The 21,829-nt window shown below is 41.9% G+C and overlaps 1 pseudogene; it reads right to left on the bottom strand.

The window, feature by feature from the left end:
• Positions 1-17,553: 17,553 nt before the first annotated feature.
• Positions 17,554-20,171, bottom strand: LOC102421717 (annotated as a pseudogene).
• Positions 20,172-21,829: the final 1,658 nt, after the last annotated feature.

The raw sequence follows: 21,829 nt of genomic DNA, 5'->3' as shown, positions 1-21,829 counted from the left end.
ATCACGAACATCTTCCCTGGCTGCCAGCAGCCAGCGGCCAGGCGGCCTGCCACCACCCATTTCAGTTCCCTGTTCGCTATCCAGAAATGGGAGCCTGACAGCCAGGAAAGGGACCAAGTGGTTGGCCGTTCCTGCCCACTTGCCATCCCCACTGCCCTACCGTTCACCATCTGTGTGTGGGGCAACCATCTCCACAAGGACCTTGGCCTGGTGCCACCCGCATTTCCCGCCACCCAACCCAGGTCCTCATTCACCATTGGAGATTGGAGCCTGCTGACCAGAGAAAGGGACTGAGAGGTGGTCAGTGCACCTCATAGTGTCTGGTAGAGCAGTCGTTCTGGTCGTTCTGCCATTGTGGTCACTGGGCTTTTATTATATAGGATAATTATTACTAGTGGCCCAGTGCACAAAATTCGCACGTGGAAGGGAGGGTGTCGTTCAACCCGGCCTGCACTCACTCCAATCAGGGAACCCTTGGGGGATGTCCGACTGCCGGTTTAGGATCGATCCCACAGGGCAGTCGGACATCCCTCTCTCAATCCAGGACCACTGGCTCCTAACCACTCACCTGCCTGCATGCCTAATCACCTCTAACCACTCTGGCTTCCAGCCTTATCACCCCTAACTGCCCCCCATTGCTGACCTGATTGCCCCCAACTGCCATCCCCTGCCAGCCAGCTTGCCCCCAAATGCCCCTTCCTGCTGACATGCTTGTCCCCAAATGCCCCCTCACCCCCGCCTGCCTGATCACCACTAACCGCCTCTGCCTCAGCTCCACCACCATGGCTTTGTCTAGAAAGATGTCTGGAAGGTCCCCCGGAAGGTCTCCCAATCTAATTAGCCTATTATCCTTTTATTAGTTTAGATTATTATTAATTTTACCATTAACTCATTTCTGGTGCACTTTCTTCCACCCTAGTCCCAGCCTCTCTCCTCTCCCTTACCTGCATTCACATGGCCCACTTGGAGAAATACATAGGCACCAATGCAGATGAGAAAGATTCCCACGTTCGGTACCATGGCTGCTGGCCTTCTCGTGACTGATGAGCCTCTGTCGCCTTCTTATATAACATGCTTCTCTCACACCACGCCCTGAACTGGATAAGAATCAACCTCCCCAGGGCCATTCGTGTGTGTTCCTAAGCCTGAGAGCATAAAGTTCAAGATTATCTCTCAGCTGAAACCACAGGACATTGGCTCATGTTTTCATGTCCCTGAGTCTCAATAGCTTAAAATGCATTTAAATGAGGCAAGGATGTTTGTAAAATCTCTTTGTTTTAGTGTTTCAATGACCAGGCAAAAGGAGACGGAAAGATGAAAAGGACCATCTGCTCCACAGGGTGTTCAACCCCATGGATATGGACAATAACTTGGTAAAGGCCATGGAAGCAGGAGGGTGGAGGTGGGCAAAAAGGGGAGAGGGACTCCTGCAATAATGTCAACATTAAAAAATTTTAATTAAAAAAATACTAAAGATTCGAAGATGGCGACCAGCAGGAAGGTAGGGAGGGAGAGAGTGTGAGAAAGCAAGAGAGTGATAGAGGAGTGTGTGCAGTTGTGTGGTGTGTGTGTGTGTGTGTGTGTGTGTGTGTGTGTGTGTGTGAGCTAGGGACAGTTAGATTCTGCAGATCTTTTAAGGGGCTCCAAAATGGGAAGTCTTAGATGGCGGAATCCCGCTCCTAGCGCGGACACAACTAGGCGGCCAGTGCAGGCACAGAGACCACGCCATCTTGAGAAACAGAGCTGCTTGAGACCAGGATCCTGGGCTCAGCACCACCCAGTCTGGTCTCAGATGCAAACCAGGACCCTGCAGCCACTGGGGACAGAGAACCGGAACCACAGCTATAGATTCACAGACACCAAGAATCCAGACATCCTGGCAGCAAATTTCTGTGAGTAACAGAGCCCATCCCCTTCTCCGCAGGCTTGCGGGCAGCACCATAGTAACTCATAGACCCAGAAATCATAGCATGGGAACTCCCCAACACTGGGAACTTGTTCCCCACAGCACAGACTCCGGTACCTCGATTCTCCAGGCGGGAGGCAGCACTAAGCACCTGTGACTTAACTCTGTTTCTTATCACCTGCGCTTGGGATCCCTGATTCCCTGTGCATTCACACTAAGGCCAATGACTCCAATTCTTGGTGCATGCGCACACAGGGACCTTGATTCTAATGAGAGCCCACGCGAAGCAACAGAGACTCTGATACTGGATTCTTGGGGAACTCTGACTCCTGGCGCATGCTAGGGAGCTCTGATTTTCAACACACTCCTGGGGCATCTTGGCTTCAGCACAATGCAGGCAGAGTCCCTGATTCTAAGTGTGCACACGAGGCCACACAGAGTGCTGGAAAAGCTGACTCTGAGCAAACCTAGTTCCCACCAACCCAAGACAACCACACATCTTAGTGTCAGAGCTCTTCAGTGACACTAGGGTGGTGCAAAGCTCCCATTGCACAAAGCCCAGGCCCATGCAAATCGACGTTTGAACCTTCTGGAGATAGTCAGAATGGGGAGACGACACAATCCCCAGGGGAAGGAAAATGAGGAGTCACCAAGAAAGGAAATTAGTGAAATTGAAGCATGCAACATGACAGAAAAAGAATTCAGAGTAATGGTTGTACAATTCATTCACCGAATGGATGAGAAAATCAACAACCTATGCAAGAATCAGGAAGAAATGAAAAGTGATAGAGCTACAGGCAAAAACACAGTGAAAGGTTCCAACAATAGACTAGAAGAAGCAGAGGACCAAATTAGTGAGATAGAAAGTAAAGTAGAGAAACAAGCTCAATCTGAACAGCAACTGGAGAAAAAAATTAAAAAGCAGGAGGAGAGCTTCAGGGAGCTTTGGGACAACATGAAACGAAGTAACAGATGCATAATAGGGCTGCCAGAAGGACAAGAAGAACAGCAAGGATTAGAAAATCTATCTGAAGAAATAATGACCGAAAACTTCCCAGATATGGGGAAGAAAAAAATTACACAAGTACAGAGAGTCCCAAGCAAGATAAATCCCAAAAGACCCACAACAAGAAACGTCATAATAACAATGGCAAATATTCACGACAAAGAGAGAATCTTAAAGGCTGCAAGAGAGAGACAGACAGTTACCTAAAAAGGATCCCCCATCAGATTATAAAAAGATTTCTCAACAGAAACATATCAAGCTAGAAGGGAATAGAAGGAGGTATACAAAGTGTTGCAGAGCAAAGGACTGAAACCAAGAATATTCTATCCAGCAAGGCTATCATTAAAATTTGAAGGGGAAATAAGAAGCTTCACAGACAAAAAAAAAGGCTAAGGGAGTTTATCAATACCAAGCCAGCAATGCAAGAAATGCTAAAGGGACTGGTGTAAAAAGAAGAAATAAAAAGCTCAGAAAGAAAACAGCCACACACAAAAAAAGAAATGGCTACAAACAAGTACCTTTCAATAATAACTTTAAACGTAAACGAACTAAATGCTCCAACCAAAAGACATCAAGTGACTGAATGGATAAAAAAAACATGACCCATACATTTGCTGTCTACAAGAGACCCACCTCAGGACAAGGGACTCACAAAAACTGAAAGTGAAGGGATAGAAAAATATCTTTCAGGAAAATGGAAATGAAAAAAAAGCTGGGGTAGCAATACTTATATCGGACATAATAGACCTCAAAGTGAAGGCCATAACAAGAGATAAGGAAGGCCACTTCATAATACTAAAGGGATCAATACAACAAGAGGATATAACCCTGATAAACATATATGAACCCAATGCAGGAGCACCCAAATACATAAAAAAAACTCCTGGAAGATATCAAAAGAGAGATCGACAATACAATCATAGTAGGGGACTTTAATACACCACTGACATCATTGGATAAATCCTCCAGACAAACAATCAGCAAAGAAACAGCAACCCTAAATGACTCACTTGATCAGATGGACTTAATTGACATCTTCAGAACACTTCACCCCAAAGCCATGGAATATACATTCTACTCAAGGGCTCATAAGACACATTCAAAAATAGACCACATATTGGGTCACAAACAAAGTCTCCCCAAATTCAAGAAGATTGAAATCATACCAAGCATCTTCTCAGACCACAATGGCATAATATTAGAAATGAACTACAAAAAAAAAAACCCAAAATACTCAAACAATTGGAAGCTGAATAGCATGTTATTAAATATTGATTGGGTTACCAATGAGATCAAAGAAGAAATTAAAAGCATCCTGGAAACTAATGACAATGAAAACACAACAATCCAAAACCTATGGGACGCAATGAAAGCAGTCCTGAGACGGAAGTTTATAGCTCTACAGGCCTATCTCAAAAAGCAAGAAAAAATGGTAGTAAATCATCTAACTCTAAAACTCAAAGAATTAGAAAGAGAGCAACAAGAAAAGCCCAGAGTGAGCATAAGGAAGGAGATAATAAAGATTAGAGCAGAAATAAATGACATAGAGACCAAAAAAATAATACAGAAAATCAATGAAACCAAGAGCTGGTTCTTTGAAAGGATAAACAAGATTGACAAACCTCTAGCCAGGCTCACCAAGAAGCACAGAGAGAGGATCCAAATAAACCAAATCAGAAACGATAGAGGCGAAATAACAACAGACTCCACAGAATACAAATGATTGTTGAAAAATACTATGGACACCTCTACTCCAACAAACTAGACAACCTGGAGGAAATGGACAAATTCCTAGAAAAATACAACATTCCAAACTCAATCAGGAAGAATCTAATAATCTCTATAGGCCAATAACTATGGAAGAAATTGAAGCAGTCATCAAAAAGCTTCCAGCAAACAAAAGCCCAGGACCAGACAGCTTCACAGAGGAGTTTTACCAAACATTCAAGGAAGAACTAAAACCTACTCTCCTCAGACTACTACAAAAAATTCAAGAGGAAGGAACACTTCCAAGCTCATTTGATGAAGCCAGCATCACCCTAATACCAAAACCAGGTAAAGACAACACAATGAAAGAGAATTACAGGCCAATATCCCTCATGAACATAGATGCCAAAATCCTCAACAAAATCTTAGCAAATCGGATCCAGCAGTACATCAGAAAGATCATACACCATGACCAAGTAGGATTTATTCCAGGGATGCAAGGATGGTTCAATATACACAAATCAATAAACGTGATACATCACATAAACAAATTGAAAGAAAAAAACCACATGGTCATATCAATTGATGGAGAAAAAGCATTTGACAAAATCCAACACCCAATTTTGATAAAAACTCCCAGCATGGTGGGAGTAGAAGGATCATACCTCAACATAATAAAAGCCATATATGACAGGCCCACAGCCAACATCATACTCAATGGACAAAAACTAACACCATTTCCCCTAAGAACAGGAACAAGACAAGGATGCCTACTCTCACCACTCCTGTTCAACATAGTACTGGAAGTATCATCCATTGCAATTAGACAAGAAGAAGAAATAAAAGGCATCCAAATTGGAAAAGAGGAAGTAAAACTGTCCTTATTTGCAGACGACATGATATTATACATACAAAACCCTAGAGACTCCATCAAAAAACTACTAGACTTAATACATGAATTTGGCAAAGTAGCAGGATACAAAATTAATGCCAAGAAATCTGAGGCATTTCTATAAACCAATAGTGAACTTTCAGAAAGACAGATTATAAAAACAATCCTATTTACCATCGCACCAAAAAAATTAAGCTACCTAGGAATAAACTTAACTAAAGAGGTAAAAGACCTCTACTCAGAAAACTACAGGACATTGAAAAAAGAGATAGAGGAAGACATAAACAGATGGAAGAACATACCGTGTTCATGGATTGGTAGAATCAACATCATTAAAATGTCCATACTACCCAAAGCAATCTATAAATTCAACGCACTTCCCATTAAAATACCAACGGCATACTTCACAGATCTAGAACGAACTCTCCAAAAATTCATCTGGAATAAAAAAAGACCCCGAATAGCTGCAGCGATCCTGAGAAAAAAGAACAAAATAGGTGTGATCTCAATACCAGATATCATGCTGTATTACAAAGCCACAGTTCTTAAAACAGCTTGGTGCTGGCACAAGAACAGACATACAGATCAATGGACTAGAATAGAGAGCCCAGAAATCGACCCGAATCAATATGCTCAATTAATATTTGACAAAGGAGGCAAGAACATACAATGGAGTCAAGATAGTCTCTTCAATAAATGGTGTTGGGAAAATTGGACAGATACATGCAAAAAAAATGAAACTAAAACACCAACTTACACCATACACAAAAATAAACTTAAAATGGATAAAGGACTTAAATATACGACTGGAAACCATAAAAATACTAGAAGAATCCAAAGGCAACAAAATCTCAGACATATGCCTAAACAATTTCTTCACTGATACAGCTCCTAGGGCATTGGAAACTAAGGAGAAAATAAACAAATGGGACTACATCAAAATAAAAAGCTTCTGCACAGCAAAAGAAACCATCAGCAAAACAACAAGAAAGCCCACTGCATTGGGGAACAACTTTGTCAATGTTATCACTGATAAGGGTTTAATTTCCAACATTTATAGGGAACTCATACAACTTAACAAAAGGAAGATAAACAATCCAATCAAAAAATGGACAAAGGATCTAAATAGACACCTTTCAAAAGAGGACATTCAGAAAGCCAAGAGACATATGAAAACATGCTCAAAGTCACTAATCATCCGAGAGATGCAAATCAAAACAATGAGGTACCATCTCACACCTGTCAGACTGGCTGTCATCAACAAATCAAAAAAAGACAAGTGCTGGAGAGGATGTGGAGAAAAAGGAACACTTGTGCACTGCTAGTGGGAATGCAGACTGGTGCAGCCACTATGGGAGACAGTATGGAGTTTCCTCAAAAAACTAAAAATGGAACTCCCATTTGACCCTGTGATCCCACTTCTAGGAATATATCCCAAGAAACCAGAAACACCAATCAGAAAGGATATGTGCACCCACATGTTCATAGCAGCACAATTCACCATAGCTAAGATCTGGAAACAGCCTAAGTGCCCATCAGTAGATGAATGGATTAGAAAACTTTGGTACATCTACACAATGGAATACTATGCTGCTGTAAAAAAGAAGGAACTCTTACCATTTGCAACGGCATGGATGGAGCTGGAGAGCATTATGTTAAGTGAAATAAGCCAGTCAATGAAGGAAAAATACCACATGATCTCACTCATTCATGGATAATAGAGACCATTATAAACTTTTGAACAATAATAGATACAGAGGCAGAGCTGCCTCACACAGATTGTCAAACTGCAGCGGGAAGGCCGGGGAGGGTTGGGGGGCAGGAGGGAGGGGGGTAAGAGATCAACCGAAGGACTTGTATGCATGCATATGAACATAACCAATGAACATAAGACACTGGGGGGTAGGGGGAGCCAGGGGGATTGTCAAGGGCGGGGGGAAAAAAGGACACATATGTAATACCCTTAAGCAATAAAAATAAATAAATAAATAAAACATGTCATTAAAACCCTGATATTCCCTTGTAAAAGCTGGATACTTAGAAAGAGGTTTTCCATAGACTCCAAATACATGCTTTAAATTCTGACTAGCTTGAAAAACTGGGTATAAATTTCTATGATGAGGCTTGTGGATCTTGCCTATTGGGGTCCTCAGGAGGGTATATCAGAACTCTTCAGAGAGATTTAACAGAGGACACTCATGGTCCCTTTTCAAGTGAAGACTCTCATAGTGCCAATGCCACTCAGGGAGGCTGCAGCAGAATAGAAATGCCATTGGGCAGTTTTCAACAGAGAGGACAACACACTCCTACTTTCCTCCATACCACTTCCCCTTGGTACTGAAAAATTTCCATGGGCCTTCCAGAGGGGCAAAGAGGGCAGCTATGAGTTGCCAGTCAATGTGCTATCCTATCAGGGTGGTCCAAGACAATGACAACCTATAGCAAGAGTTGTGGGTAGACTAAAGCAGGATTTTATGTGGGTGTGGCTGAATCTCAAGGAGAAAATAGCACCAGGAAAAAAGTGGAAGTTCTTATATATAAATAAAATAGAAATGACTACAAGCAAGTAGCTTTCAATAATAACTTTAAATGTAAACAGACTAAATGCTCTAATCAAAAGACATCGAGTGGCTGAATGGATAAAAAGACATGACCCATATATATGCTGTCTACAAGAGACCCACCTCAGAACATCGGACTCACACAGACTGAAAGTGAAGGGATGGAAAAATATCTTTCAGGAAAATGGAAATGAAAAAAAAAAAAAGCTGGGGTAGCAGTACTCATATCCGACAAGATAGACCGCAAAGTGAAGGCCATAACAAGAGATAAGGAAGGCCACTTCACAATACTAAAGGGATCAATACAACAAGAGGATATAACCCTGATAAACATATATGCACCCAATGCAGGAGCACCCAAATACATAAGAAAACTCCTGGAAGATATAAAGGGAGAGATCGACAACAATACAATCATAGTAGGGGACTTTAATACACCACTGACATCACTGGATAAATCCTCCAGACAAAAAATCAGCAAAGAAACAACAACCCTAAATGACTCATTAGATCAGATGGACTTCATTGAATCTTCAGAAGATTTCACCCCAAAGTCATGGAATATACGTTCTTCTCAAGTGCACATGGGACATTTTCAAAAATAGACCACATATTGGGTCACAAGCAAAGTCTCCCCACATTCAAGAAGATTGAAATCATACCAAGCATCTTCTCAGACCACAAGGGCATAATATTAGAAATAAATTACAATAAAAACAATCCAAAAAATTCAAACACTTGGAAGCTGAATAACAAGCTACTAAATAATGACTTGGTTACCAATGAGATCAAAGAAGAAATTAAAAACACCCTGGAAACTAATGACAATAAAAGCACAACAGTCCAAAATCTATGGAAGACAATGAAAGCAGTCCTGAGAAGGAAGTTTATAACTCTACAGGCCTACCTCAAAAAAAAAAGAAAAATGAGAATTTTTTTTAATCATCTAATTTGACAACTCAAAGAATTAGAAAGAGAGCAACAAGAAAAGCCCAGAGTGAGCAGAAGAAAAGAGATAATAAAAATCAGAGCAGAAATAAACAATATAGAGACCAAAAATACAATACAAAATATCAATGAAACCAAGAGCTGGTTCTTTGAAAGGATAAACAAGATTGATGAGCCTCAAACCAGGCTCACCAAGAAGCAAAGAGAGAGGACCCAAATAAACAAAATCAGAAATGAAAGAGGAGAAATAACAACAGACTCCTCAGAAATTCAAAGAATTGTCTAAAAATACTATGAACAACTCTACTCCAACAAACTAGACAACCTGGAGGAAATGGACATATTCCTAGAAAAATACAACCTTCCAAAACTCAACCAGGAAGATTCTAAAAATCTCAATAGGCCAATAACTATGGAATAAATTGAAGCAGTCATCAAAAAGCTCCCAGCAAACAAAAGCCCGGGGCCAGATGGCTTCACAGAGGAGTTTTACCAAACATTCAAGGAAGAACTAAAACCTATCCTCCTCAGACTATTACAAAAAATTCTAGAGAAGGAACACTTCCCAGCTCATTCTATGAAGCCAGCATCACCCTAATACCAACACCAGATAAAGACAACACAGTGAAAGAGAATTATAGGCCAATATCCCTCATGAATATAGATGCCAAAATACTCAACAAAATTCTAGCAAATTGGATCCAGCAATTCATCAGAAAGATCATACACCATAACAAAGTAGGATTTATCCCAGGGATGCAAGACTGGTACAATATCCACAAATCAATAAACATGATACATCACATAAACAAATTGAGAGATAAAAATCATATAGTCATATCAATTGAGGCAGAAAAAGCATTTGACAAAATCCAACACCCTTTCTTGATAAAAACTCTCAGCAAGGTAGGAATAGAAGGATCATACCTCAACATAATAAAAGCCATATATGATAAACCCACAGCCAACATCATACTCAATGAACAAAAACTAAAACCATTTCCCCTAAGAACAGAATAAGACAGGGATGCCCACTCTCACCACTCCTGTGAGAAATACTACTGGAACTACTAGCCATTGCGTTTAGACAAGAAGAAATAAAAGGCATCCAAATTGGAAAAGAAGAAGTAAAACTGTCCTTACTTGAAGATGACATGATACTGTACATAGAAAAACCTAAAGACTCCATAAAAAAAAGTATTAGACTTAATAAATGAATTTGGCAATGTAGCAGGAAACAAAATTAATGCCAAGAAATCTATAGCATTTCTTTACACCAATAGTGAACTTACAGAAAGAGAGACTAAAAAAGCAATCCCATTTACCATCACACCAAAAAAATTAAGATGCCTAGGTGTAAACTTAACTAAATAGGTAAAAGACCTATATGCAAAAAACTACAGGACACTGAAAAAAGAGATAGAGGAAGGCATAAACAGATGGAAAAACATACCGTGTTTATGGATTGGTAGAATCAACATCATCAAATTTTCCATACTACCCAAAGCAATATATAGATTCAATGCAATCTCCATTAAAATACCAACAGCATATTTCACAGTTCTAGAACTCACATTCCAAAAATTCATCTAGATTTAAAAAAGGACCTCGAATAGCTGCAGCAATCCTGAGAAAGAAGAACAAAGTAGGTGGGATCTCAATACCAGATATCAAGCTGTATTACAAAGCCACTGTTCTTAAAACAGCTTGGTGCTGGCACAAGAACAGACATATAGATCAATGAAATAGAATAGAGACCCCAGAAATCGACCCAAACCACTATGCCCAATTAATATTTGACAAAGGAGGCAAGAGCATACAATGGAGTCAAGATAGTATCTTCAATAAATGGTATTGGGAAAATTGGACAGATACATGCAAAAAGATGAAACTAGACCACCAACTGACACCATACACAAAAATAAACTCAAACTGGATAAAGGACTTAAACGTAAGATGGGAAACTGTAAAAATACTAGAGGAATCCACAGGCAGCGAAATCACAAACATATGCCGAAGGAATTTCTTCACTGATACGGCTCCTAGGGCAATGGAAACTAAAGAAAAAATATATAAATGGGACTACATGAAAATATAAAGCTTCTGCACAACAAAAGAAACCATCAAACAAATAACAAGAAAGCCCACTACATGGGAGAACATATTTGCCAATGTTAACAGCGATAAGGGTTTAATCTCCAACATTTATAGGGAACTCATACAACTTAACAAAAGGAAGATAAACAATCCAATCAAAAAATTGGCAAAGGACCTAAATAGACACTTTTCAAAAGAGGACATTCAGAAAGCCAAGAGACATATGAAAATATGCTTCACGTCATTAATCATCCAACAGATGCAAATCAAAACAACAATGAGGTACCATTTCACACCTGTCAGAATGGCTATCATCAACAAATCAAAAAAAGACAAGTGCTGGAGAGGATGTGGGGAAAAAAAACACTGGTGCACTGCTGGTGGGAATACAGACTGGTGCAGCCACTATGGAAGACAGTATGGAGTTTCCTCAAAAGTTAAAAATGGAACTCCCATTTGACCCATTGATCCCACTGCTAGGAATATATCCCAAGAAACCAGAAACACCAATCAGAAAGGATATATGCATCCCTATGTTCATAGCAGCAAAATTTACCATAGCTAAGATTTGGAAACAACCTCAGTGCCCATCAACGGATGAATGGATTAGAAAACTGTGGTACATATAGACAATGGAATACTATGCTGCTGTAAAAAAGAAGGAACTCTTACCATTTGCAACAGCATGGATGAACTGGAGAGCATTATGCTAAGTGAAATAAGCCAGTCAGTGAAAGAAAAATACCGTATGATCTCATTCATTTATGTATAATAAAGACCATTATAAATTGATGAACAAAAATAGATACAGAGGCAGAGTAGGATTAAACAGACTGTCAAACTACAGCAGGAAGGCTGGGGAGGGTTGGGGGGGTAAGAGATCAACCAAAGGACTTGTATGCATGCATATAAGCATAACCAATGGACACAAGAATTGGGGGTAGTGGAGGCTGAGTGAAGGTCAAGGAAGAAAAAAGGAGACAAATGTACTACTCTTTGTAATATTTTAAGCAATTAAAAAAAGATACAGAAAAAAAGGGGGAAAAACTAAAAATGGAACTCCCATTTTACCCATTGATCCCACTGCTAGGAATATATCCCAAGAAGCTAGAATGACCAATCAGAAATGATATATGCACCCCTATGTTCATAGCAACACAATTCACCATAGCTAAGATTCGGAAACAGCCTAAGTGCCGATCAGCAGATGAGTGGATTAAAAAACTGTGGTACATCTACACAATGGAATATACTACGCATCGGTAAAAAATAAGGAATTCTTGCCATTTGCAACAGCATGGATGGAACTGGAGAGCATTATGCTAAGTGAAATAAGCCAGTCAGAGAAGAATAAATACCACATGATCTCACTCATTTGTGGAATATAGAGAACAACATAGATTGATGAACAGGGCAGACCAGAGACAGAGAAGCAGCGATCAGACTGTCAATCCCAGAGGGAAAGTAGGGGAAGGTGGGGGTAAGAAGGGAAATCAACCAAAGGACTAGTGTGCATACATATAAGTCAAACCAATGGACAAAGACAACAGGGGGATGAGAGCACGAGTGAGGGTGGGGAGATTACTAGGGGGATGAGGATACATTTGTAATACATTAAACAATAAAGAAATTAAAGATTAAAAAAATACTAAAATGACCCCGAAAACATGACTCAGTGGTTGAGCATTGACCTGTGAACCAGGAGATCACAGTTTAAATCCCAGTTGGGACATATGCCCGGGTTGCAGGCTCTATCCCCACTAGGGGGCATGCAAAAGGCAGCCAATCAGTGATTCTCTCTCATCATTGATGTTTCTCTCGCTCTCCCTCTCCCTTCCTCTCTAAAATCAATAAAAATATATTTTTTAAAAAATACTAAAATGAATGAATAAAATAAGTTTTAAAAAAAAACAGAATCCATTTTATTTCCTGACTGTAGATTCCGCATCAGAAGCCCAACTAGCTCACCTGTCAGAGTCTCAGAGAAGTGTGAGAAGACAGCCATACAACTCTCCATTTAGGAGGAAAATGAGGCTCAGGGAACTCCTCAAAGGCACAGGGTGAGTTAAAACCAACCAGCTGCCCTACCTGGTTTGGCTCAGTGGGTAGAACGTGGGCCCAAGGACTGAAAGGTCTTGAGTTCAATCTGGACAAGAGCACATACCTCCATCGCAGGCTTGATACCCAGCCCTGGTCGGACACGTGTGGGAGGCAAACAATCAATGTGTCTCTCTCACATCAATGTTTCTCTCTCTGTCTTTCCCTCTCCCTTCCACTCTCTCTAAAAATCAATGGAAAAATATCCTTCGGTGAGGATTAACCAAGAAACATTTTTTAATAACTAAAGAAATAAAACCACCCAGCCTCGGGGACATTTTCAGAGTGGGAGTTTCCCTGCCACATTCACACGTGACCATATTTATCTCCTCCAAAAGGCTTCCCTACCCTGGCTCAAAGTTCAAGTAACACTGGAAACACGGCTCATTTTCTAGACCAGAAAGGCCTGGAGCCCTCATCTACTTGTTATGAAATACTTCCCTTCCTCTGACCCTCAGTTTTCTCACTTGCAAAATGCACATCACAATCCCTTTCTCTCAGGGCAATGTGAGTTCTATATATTCAGAGATTTGAGCAGGTGTGGCGACTCTACAGACAGCAGATGCTCTGTGAAAGCCACCTGACTCTGGGGCATATCCATGGGCCATTTGTTTAACATAGTGAACAAAGAATAAAATACTTAGGAATGGACTTAGCAAAAGAAATTTAAAAATATTCACTGCAAACTTCAGCACATGGTTGAAAGATATTAAAGAAGACCAAGCCCAGCTGGCGTGGCTCAGTGGTTGAGCATCAACCTATGAACCAGGAAGTCATGGTTCAATTCCCGGTCAAGGCACATGCCCAGGTTGCAGGTTCAATCCCCAGTGTGGGGCGTGCAGGAGGCAGCTGATCAATGACTCTCTCTCAGCATTAATGTTTCTATCTCTCTCTCCCTCTTCCTTCCTTTCTCTGAAATCAATAAAAACTTTTTAAAAAGTAAAAAAGAAAGATAAAAGTAGACTTACTATATAACCCTAAAATCCCACTTGTATATATATACTCAGGTTAGTAGGGAAAACTCTGTCTTCCTCTTGTGTTTCTCCCTTACTCTCACACAATTACCCTACTCAGGAGTTTTTTTAATATGTTTTATTGATTTTTTTTCAGAGAGAAAGGGATAGAAAGTTAGAAACATTGATGATGAGAGAGAAACATCGATCAGCTGCCTCCTGCACACTCCCTATTGGGGATGTGCCCGCAACCAAGGTACATGCCCTTGACTGGAATCGAACCTGGGACCCTTCAATCCTCAGGCTGACGCTTTATAAACTGAGCCCCACTGAGCAATTTTGACACCACAATTGTAAAGGTTTTCTCATACCAAACAATTCTATGACACTGGCTGGGTGTCCTTCAATTTAACTCCAGTCTGAAACTAGCTACCTGGACATAGTATCAGATTCCACAGGTTAAGGGCTCAGTCCCCCAAGACTTCAGATGCCAATCACAAGCCCTGGTGGTCACCTGTGCTTCTGGCCAATAGGCTATAAATCAGAGGTTCCCATGACCCCTCGTTGAGTTTAAGTTATTTGCTAGAGCAGCTCACAGAACTTGCGGAAGCAGTTTACTTACATTTGCCAGTTTATTATAAAAAGGATATGATAGCCCTAGCCAGTTTGGCTCAGTGGATAGAGCAGCGGCCTACAGAACAAAGGGTCCCAGGTTTGATTCTGGTCAAGGGCACGTACCTTGGTTGCAGGCTTCTCCCCAACCTGAGCCCTAACAGGGCTCATTCAGGAGGCAACCAATTGATGTGTTTCTCTCACATCAATGTTTCTGCCTTTCCCTCTCTCTTCCCCTCTCCCTATAATATCCTTGGGTGAAGATTAACAACAACATAAATAAAAAAAAAATTTAGCCCTAACTGGTTTGGCTCAGTCGGTTGCAGGCTCGATCCCCAGTAGGGAGTATGGAGAAGGCAGCCGATCAATGAGTCTCTCTCATCATTGATGTTTCTATCTCTCTCTCCCTCTTCCTTTTCTCTCTCAAATCAATAAAAATATATTATTTATGAAAATAAAAAGAATGAAATTCCCTGGCCAGTGTGGCTCAGTTGGTTTCGGCATCATCCATGCACCTAAAGGTTGCTGGTTCGATTCTCAGTCAGGGCAAATGCCCAAGTTGCAGGTTCAATCCCCAGTAGGCAGCATGCAGCAGGCAGCCAATGGGTGTTTCTCTCTCATATCAATGTTTATCTCTTTCTCTCCCTTTCTTTTCCTCTCTCTCTCTAAAAAATCAATAAAATATATTTTTAAATGACATAATCATACATGCCACATGAATGAACCTTGAAGACATTATGCTAAGTGAAAGAAAACAGGCACCAATACAACATGTGCTATGATTCCATTTATATAAAACGTCCAAAATAGGCAAATCTATAAAGACAAAGTCGATCAGTGCTTGTCAAAGCCTGGAAGGTGGGAAGTGGAGAACTAATGATGGGCACTGGCTTTCTCTTGCAGCTAATGGAGCAGTTCTAAAATTGATTGTGATGATGCTGCACAACTATGAAGAGACCAAAGACCATTGAATTGTACACCTTAAATCAATAAATTGTGTGGCATGTGAAATCCCTTACTACAAAGATGTTCAAAAAAAACTGGGAGGTGGACACATTTGCAATCTTGCTCCCCAGCATATATTGTTAATTTATCTCTCCACGATAAATAAATGAATGAAAATTAAAAAAAAACTGGGGCCCTGACCTGTTTGGCTCAGTGGATAGAGCATCGGCCTGCGGACTCAAGAGTGCCAGGTTAGATTCCAGTCAAGGGCATGTACCTTGGTTGCAGGCACATCCCCACTGGGGAGTGTGCAGGAGGCAGCTGATCGATGTTTCTCTCTCATCGATGTTTCTAACCCCCTATACCTCTCCCTTCCTCTCTGTAAAAAATCAATAAAATATATTTTTTTAAAAAAACTGGGAAGCCGTTCCTAAAGGTGGTTTCGCATTTTATTTTACTTTTTTTTCAGTTTCCAAATGGTTATTTTATCAGCTTGTTTGAACATTAAATTTATCCTTGTTTGCAATCCAAAATAGTTATCTGAAGTTTGCTATGTGCGTGTGTGTTTACTTTATTGTGTATTTGTTTTCTAAACTCTTTTGCACAATTTTCTGGGAGCGTTCAGGTCAGAAGAGAACGTTTCTTTTGTGTTGCCAACTTAAGCATTTAAGTTTGGGGTTTTGGGGGGGGGTTGTGGCTTTCTTTTGTTTTTGAAGTCTGCATTCTTTCTTTGTAACAATTGTATTTTTATTTTTTCTATATCATCTAACTCCAGAGTTTTCTTTTACCCCCCTTCCCCCCAATTCTACATTCACAGTTGAACCATATTTTTAGGAAAGGTGCCTTGATGAGATGGATCAGAATGGGAGCTCTGAACATTCGTCAATGTTTTCCCTAGAAGATAATTAAAAAACAAAACAAAAAATGAAGCCTAAAGAGCATCCCCCGCTTTTTTTACATCTCTTGTGCTGCATCAGTAGACAGAACGTCTGTTAGTTTTATGAAATGCAATGTCTAACCCCTTTTTGTCCAGGAAAAAGAAACGCAATGACTTGAAGTTGAGAATGTGGATACCGACTCACTCCCACACACTCATTCTCAGACTGTAAAGAATCCCTCGCCCTCCTTTTAGCCAGCATACATACAGTACTGTATGGCAAAGGTACACCAAAGGTGGGCTCGAGACCCAGGCTCCATCTTTCTTATCAGTTGCAAAGGCCAGGCTGCCTTTTACAACAAAGCACCAAAGCTGAACCCAGTTCTTCCTCCTCCTCCTCCTCTCATAAACTAGTCATTCCACTTACTCAACACCAGCCAAAAGACAGAAAAGCTAGTTCTAGTCTTTCCTGGAAAGAGACAGCTTTCTTTTATAAGTAAGTAAATCCATCGGTTATTCTCTCTTCCAAGATGGCCGACGTTATGGTTTTCTACGAAGTCAGTGCTTACTTAGCTCACTAACAGCACTGCTGTTGGCAGCTGTGGCTGCTGCTGTGGCAGGATTTTCAATGTGGTGTGTTTTCAAGCCTCACTCACTCATCCTTTCATTCCCAAACATTCAGCATCCGTGCATACTCCTTACTTCCGGGTTTTGAATCTTGATTTTGCCCTAACTGGTTTGGTTCAGTGGATAGAGCGTCAGCCTGAAGACTGAAGGGTCCCAGGTTCCATTCCGGTGGGGGCATGTACCTTGGTTGCGGGCACATGCCCAGTAGGGGGTGTGCAGGAGGCAGCTGATCGATGTTTCTCTCTCATCGATGTTTCTAACTCTCTAATCCTTTCCCTTCCTCTCTGTAAAAAATCAATAAAATATATATTTTTAAAAAAAAAGATTGGATATTTCCAGTGGGGGTCTCAGGTTATCATCCCAATGGTAACAAGATCAAGCTTGGTTCTTCAGTTTCCTCAGTTCTTTTGTTGCCCATGTAGCAAGGGTTTTTGCTTTGCTAGTCTTCGATCTCTGTCCTCCAGTTAACAGTTCATGGATCATTGGCCTAGCTTCTACTAATTTCAGGACATCCTTCCCAAATGCTATACATAAGTCCCCTATCAGTCCAGCAGCACAAGCTACTACTCTGTCTGTGTAATCCTCATCCCCAGCAATGTGGTCAATGAAAGACAGAATAAATTCAACTCTGGGTTGTACGAGCATCACATCCGGGTGTACATTCTCCTGGTCTCCCTTTAATCCCTGGACAATTCCGGTATAGGCTTCCAAGCAGCTTTCCCTTAGTTCATTCAGATAATCCACCATGTCATAATCTGACTTGTCCACCTGGGCTTGGGAAGCCTGTTGAAGAGTATTCAATGCAACCTCTAGGTATTTCTTAAACTCTCCACCAACAACAAGGGCAATAGTACCAAACACTGACAGAATCTGTGGCTTCACAGACCTGTGGACATTTTCATTCCCCAAGTTTTCCAGCAGCAGCTGCATCACCTCATCGCAGAAGGGCAGGATGCTGGACTGCAGCGCACGGCACAGGTCTCCTACCAAGCCCACTGCTGCCAAGCAAACCTGCTACTCAGCATAGTTTTTCAATCCAATGCCCAGGAAGGGTTTAAAGGCCTCCATGTACTTTAGGAATTCACCACCCAAAACTTCCACTAGTGTGCTAACTGCCATTAGGGCATCCTCTTGTACTCCCCCTGACCCAGCCGTGCTTTGGAACATCCTTAACAGGGAAGCCATGACGACATCAGAGATCTGCAAAGCATCTTGACGTTGCACTTTCTGGAGAACATTCTGAAGAGTCGCGCAGAGTAAAGACTGAAGGTCATTGAACTGGATCCTTTCCAATGTGCCCTGGATATGTGACTCATCTGAAGTACTTGCTGAAGTCGCTCCATGATGACTAGAGTAGTTTTCTGAACTGCAGGGTAACAATCCTTGACACTGTTTTTCACAATTTCCATCAGAGATTCATATGCAGAACTCCTCAGATTCTTTTGGTGCCCATCAGGTCTGTCCGTGGTCTCCAGGAGCTTCTGAACTATTAGTTCAAAAGAAGAAGACAAGCAATAGGTAGCTGGTTCTTCCTGATCATCAGCTACATCTGCAGCTTCATAAGCAGCTTCAGCCAGACTAGAGAAAGCCCACTGGGTTCAGCACTGAGGCCCTCGATCAGACACTGCAGCAGGGGAGTCAAGTAGACATCATGGATGGCAGCTTCAGGGAGCAGTTCACAAATTCTGCCCACAGTCCATGCAGTTGTATCTCAAACAACTACACTGGGGTCTTTCATTAATTCTATTAGGGTGGGCATAGCCTGTATAACTAGTGGTTTGAGCTGATTGGGCTTTGGTCCCTTCCAAGATACAGCCAAAAGCCATCACTGCTGCATCCTGGTACCGCCAATCAGGGTTCTTGATGTGTTCTTTAATGAAGGGGAGGACATGGGGGACAAAGTCACCTTCACAGCAGGTGGCCAGAAGCATGATGCACACCCCGGCTGCTTTGCAGGGATTCCAGTCGCTGTCATCCTCATTTTCATCCTCTTTAGTTAGTGTCTGTGTGAGGATTGGAACCAGGTACTGTAGTGCTCCCTTGGCATAAAACTTGCTAGTGTGCTCAGGGGGCCATCCTTGTTCTGCTGCCTCTGAAGCCTCAATGGCCAAATCCATTTCCTCATCACAGACATTGCACCAGAATTCTATCCCTTGTAGGGCCACTTCATCAATATCACTTTTCATTGCTTCAATTGTGATTGCAAAAAGAGCAGGACCCATGTATGTCTCCATGTACTGATAATACAAGGTCATTATTTTCACCAGATTCTGCAAGGCAGCCACTCGAACCCTCGTATCTGGACACTGTGTGGCTTCACAAACCACTTGCATAATAAAGTGCCTTTCGGACTCTTTGTCAAAGTTAGCTTTGGTGAATTCCAATGAGTTCAGGAGTGCATTCGTAGCTGCTGGCTTCACATTATTACTAAATTCTTCTTTCCTCATCCCCTGAATTATGGCTGTCAGAATCTCATTGGATTTATCTTGTAGCTGCTCTGGGTCGATATCGTGGCAAATGTAACCAATAGCTTCCAATGTCGACTCTTTCATGTACTCTGTGCTGTTGGGATTTGTGACATTGGCCACCAGCTGAGGAATGAGATCTGGCCACTGGTTCGCTGGGATCTCTGCACAAGCAATGCCAGCCATACACTGCGAGGCTGAACTAGGCCGGTAGGTTTCCGTGCCCAAAGTTTGCATTCGCATCAATTGCAAGCCACCTCTGCTGATATTGTGCCTTGATATCTGGATCTTTAGATGTCAAAGAGTTCTTAATTTGTAGACCTGCAACTCTGGCAACATGACTGTTTCCTGGATTTGCTAGCACTCTGGACAGTTCCACAAGGAAAGTGGGCAGGTTTTCCACGGCCCCACCCTCCAGGAACTCCTGCGCCTCTTCCAGTTCCAGCCCAGTCTTCTCGAGGATGGTGATCAGCTCCATGGTGGAAGAGGCACCGGCTACTCTTGCTAAGACGACAGTCCGGTCTCAGGGGCCGAGGCTCTAACTGGGGATGGGGGTTGGGGGTCCGGTGGAAGGGAGGAAGGGTTGGGGAACTGGGTCACATCAGCCCATTCACCAGCTCCCTTGAGTTAGTCGCCCTGGCTCCCTTCCTTCCTCCTTTCGCCCTTTCCTCCCTCCCAATTTGCTGTTGGCAGCAGCCGCTGCTCCTCTGGCAGCCGCTGAGAGACCCGGGTTCAGCTCAGAGCACGGCTGGTGCTCAGGTAGCAGAGGGAGAAAGAAGGAAGCTGGTTTCGTATTTTACAGCGGACTTGAGAGAGGCCCACATGGTATCCCCTCCCCTGGCTTTATGGGGGGTCTCTCTCTGTGTCCTTCGAGGAGGGGGGGGACCTCCTTTTTCAGCCTGGTCAGGAACCCTAAAATCCAGGCCTGCTTCGTGCATTTTCTGGCTTGGACAACCTTGGGGAAAGATTTGAATTGCTCTGGCCCTGTCTTGTCATCTATAAAATGAAAATACCACTAATTTCGACCCATAGTTTTGTTACCAGATTCAAATCAGAAAACATATGTTAATAATTAAAAGCTCCCTGGCCAGTGTGGCTTAGTTGCTTGGACCATTGTCCCTATACACTGAGAGTTGGCAGGTTTGATTTCCGATCAGGGCACATACCCAGGTTGCAGGTTTAATCGATGATTGATGTTCTCACATTGATGTTTCTCTCTCTTTTCCTTTCTCTCTAAAATCAATAAACATATCTCTGGGTGAAGATAAAAAAATGTTCAAAGGACCAAATGGAAATTTTGGAGTTTAAAGTAGGATGATGAGAATTAAAAACTCACTAGAGGGACTCAAAAGCAGATCTGAACTAGCAAAAAAAAAAATGTTGGCAAACTTGATAAGTGAATAAAAGTTTCCAATCTAAAAAGAAGAAGGAAGAGAAATGAACAGAACATCAAAGACCTGCGGGACACCATCAATAGAACAACATACACATAATGGAAGTACTAGAAGGAAAAGAGAAGAAAGGGCAGAAGTAAGATCAATCTGGGGGGTACTGCCATCTTAACAATGTTGTCTGCTCACCACACACATGGATATCTTGCCACTGATTTAGGTCATTTTCCATTTCTTTCTACAATGTTCTGTATACATCAAACAGGTGGATTTTGTGATATGTAAATTATACTTTGATAAAGTAAGATAAAAAACAAGACTAAAGGGAAGTTTCTTGGGTACTTACACTGGGTCCCACGATCTGGATCATTATTCAGTCAGCAGGAGAGATGGATATTGTGTTTTTTCTCTTCCAGGCATTGAAGGTTCTTAATACTAACCACAAAGCCCTAGGCATCTCTCCTGGGGTTAATCTATTTACTTCCTGCATCACCCTCATGAATTTTCATCATTTCCTATCAAGCTAAGAGAACCGGGCACACCTCCTCCCTTGTTGCTCCAAGCCTGCCTCTTCCAGCCCCAGCTTACTCGCTCTGCTCCTGAGTGCACCCGGGGTGGGCCTGGTGGGGTGCGATGGCCTCCTCCCCTGGGCTGGGAATATATGTGATTAGATAACTGCTGTCCATCTGGTCTGTGCAGTGGTGGGTGCTGTGATGGGGTCATCTCATACTACTTAAGGTGGGGG

This window comes from Myotis lucifugus, unplaced genomic scaffold (genome assembly GCF_000147115.1).
Source record: "Myotis lucifugus unplaced genomic scaffold, Myoluc2.0 scaffold_402, whole genome shotgun sequence".
NCBI classification, from domain to species: Eukaryota; Metazoa; Chordata; class Mammalia; order Chiroptera; family Vespertilionidae; genus Myotis; species Myotis lucifugus.
Note: the sequence above shows the minus strand (reverse complement) of the source record. Positions and strands in the feature narration are given on the sequence as shown.